We start from the raw sequence: 3,401 nt of genomic DNA, 5'->3' as shown, positions 1-3,401 counted from the left end.
CTGGAGTATGCCCTAGTAGTTGTACCATTCTCTTTTCTCCTTTTATCTATATGTAAGTGCTCTCCATTATTCTTCCACCCTTTTGAACCTATGAATCTATTTCCTCAGATCATTTTTCCATTGCCATGTTCTAGACAAAAGTACTCTCTTACCAAATATTAGTATCTCAATCAATCAATCAGTCAATCAATGTACATTTATTAAGCACTTACTATGGGCTCCGTACTAGATGAAAGTCAAGATGACACCCTGTTGTCCTAGTCTTCTTCAAGAATGAAGGACAAACAACAACATGGTTTTCTCTATTGTCAAAAGGTTCTCTCCTAGATGATAGGGAAGAGGGTTAAGGGCCCTTTAATTTCTTGAGGGTGAGGAGTTAATAGAGCAAAATTTTGCCTGAGGGCCATTCCCTTCAACTACTTATCAAATCTCTGTCACTGTGACTTTTGTCTTATCACTGGATTTGGATGACTCTGGAAGGGATAGTGCTAGGTCATTATTTGGGTTCTAATGGCTCAGTGAGCATAAATAGCGATTGTTTCTGTTTGGGCCAAAAACCCTGAGGGTCTTCTCCTCACAGATTGATTTATTTTATCTATCTATCTATCTATCTATCTACCTATCTATCTATTTGTTTGTTTTTAACTTAATTAATTCACTTAATTTGTTTGCTTATTTATTATGATTAGGTAAAAGAAGCCATTCTTTTTCTCATTTCTCACCTAGCCTTAGTCACTGAATGGGCTTTGCCTCAATCAAACTGAGAACTGGGAAAGACCTTAGCTTAAAAATCTAAGGTCTCCCACTGCATCCAGGACACACACATACACACATACACACACACAGAGGCGTGCATTCATGTATGTTTGTATTTCATTCTCAAAGAGGACCATGGCATCAGAGTGTTATCATGACTTACAGTGAATTGGATTTATGTGAGAGAGGGCTGTGCATAGTCACCAACCTCACTCTCTCCTCCAGAACTATCTAGGCCAGGGGGCAGCTAGGTGGCACAGTGGATAAAGCACTAGCCCTGGATTCAGGAGTACCTGAGTTCAAATCTGGTCTCAGACACTTGACACTAGCTGTGTGATCTTGGGCATGTCACTTAACCCCCATTGCCCTGCAAAAACAAAAACAAAAACAAAAACAAAAACAAAAACAAACAAACAAAAAACAACAGAACTATCTGGGTCCAGGGGCAAGATCAGATGTCTAAGGCAATTGGAATTAAGTGACTTGCCCGGGGTCACATAGCTAATAGTTGTCTTAGGTGAGATTTGAACTTAGGTCCTCTTGATTCCAAGGTCAGTGCTTTATCCACTGTGCCACCCAGTTGCCCCATCCAAGGTGGACTGAACAACCACAGTAACAACAACAGTGAAGATATATACTATAGTTTTAAATTTGCTGTTTTCCATTAGTCTAACAATCCAACACTTTTAGTCCCCTGAAGGTCACACAAACAATGAGCAAACATATTAGTTTGAAGAAATGGGTTCCCTTAAAATCAAGTCTCAGAAAAACACCTTTTAAAGACCTCAGAAGTGTGAAATAAGCTCAGCAGGAGAGAAGTTGATTGAAGTAGGAAGCAGAAGGCAGGAGTTTTGAGTTGTTGTTTGCTTGTTTGTTTTTTGGTTTTATTTGTTGGTTTTCCCAGCACTGTGATTCTTGGGAATCAGGGACAGTTAAGCATCTTCCCATGGGTCTCATCTCTCCACCTTACCCCTTACCCCTACTATTGAGACAGTCCCCATCAGCAGTAGCAATGGTGCTAAATTCAGTCACAAGAATTCCTCCCATCTCTCACTTACCAGAGTAGCTATTCCAAGTCATTTCATCCCTCCTCAAACTTCCCACAGAACAACTTCTCAACACCACCACTACCACCACCACCACCACTCCACTTAGTTTAGGCATTTGGTTCATAATTCTATGAAAAAATAAATGAGGTTCCTCCTTCTCATCATTCATATTTCCCAGTTATCTTCTCCTTTGTTCTTATCTGCATCTGCATAACTTAAATTTTCATTGATAAGACTGATCCCTCTATGTGTTCCTTTATTTCTATCCCTTCTGCTTTTTACCAGAAAATACTATTATCTTCTCTATCTCTCTTTCTGTGTCTCTCTGTGCCTGTCTCTGTCTCTCTGTCTCTGTCTCCGTCTCTGTATCTCTCTATCTGTTGCTGTCTTTCTGTCTCTCTGTCTCTCTCTGTCTCTCTCTGTCTTTCTCTCTCTCTCTCTCTCTCTCTCTCTCTCTCTCTCTCTCTCTCTCTCTCTCTCTCATCTCTCCCTATCTAATGGCTCCTTGCCTTAAGTATGCACATATTTTCTGTGTGCAGAGGATGAATTGGAGTGAGTAGAGACTTAAAGCAGGGAAGTCAGATAAGAAGTCATTGGAATAGTTTAAAAGAGAGGTGATGAGGGCCTGGATTAACATTGTGGCTGTGTTAGTAGTGAGAAAAAAAATATACAAGGAATGTTGTGGAGGTTGAAATGACACAATCTGACAACCCAATATGTAACATGAGTAAGAGTGAAAGGTAATGTATAACATCAAGGTTATAACACTGGATTATAGGGTGAGAAAATTAGTATTAATAATGTGGTTTTGGGGGACCCAAGGATTCCTCTCACTGGGGCCTCTGACTGGTTTCTCAGAGCCAGTCCAGTGTCCTTAGAAATGGAAATCAGATTAACTCAATAGAGACAATAGAGATTAAAACCATGCCTACCTAAAAGACTTTTCCCCTCAGAGATATCTATGAAATAATTTTTATCTACTTATATTAAGATTTAACATTTATTTTGTTTATTGGTCATATCCTGCCCTCAATTTTTTGCTCACAAGTAATTACTTGTTCTGCTCTTATTTCTCTATGATATATGTTGTCTTCCATAGTACTAATGTGACAACAGGTAATTTTGATCCTTACCCCTCAATTTTGGCTTAAAGTACTCGTTATCAGGTTGGCAAGTCTACTATCAAACATATTATTTCTAGATTTGCTAAGATGTTCCTCATTCTCTTTAAGAAATCTATCATTCTTTTGTCATAAGCCATGATCCACAAAAGTAGTCTTTTCCTTTTTATCCCAAGGCCATCTATGTAGCAACTTTGTATATCTTGTCGGGGTTTTTTAAGGTCACAATCTTCAACTGGATGAAGAAATGCCATAGACATTTAATGATGCTGTTTACTAGCCTCTCCTTAAGGATACTCTTTTCTCTTTGAATTTTTATTACATGGCTTCTCCTTCACTCTCTTTCTACCTGTCTGGATGTTCCTTCTCAGTTTCCTTTACTAGATTATCATCTATGCTCTCCTCACCATTTAAGTGTGAATGTGCCCCAAGGTTCAGCCCTGGGTTTATTTCTCTTATCAACATCCTCTCTCAA

Source organism: Dromiciops gliroides, chromosome 1 (genome assembly GCF_019393635.1).
Source record: "Dromiciops gliroides isolate mDroGli1 chromosome 1, mDroGli1.pri, whole genome shotgun sequence".
Classification (NCBI taxonomy): domain Eukaryota; kingdom Metazoa; phylum Chordata; class Mammalia; order Microbiotheria; family Microbiotheriidae; genus Dromiciops; species Dromiciops gliroides.
The sequence above is the reverse complement of the archived record's forward strand: the minus strand, read 5'-3'. Positions refer to the sequence as shown.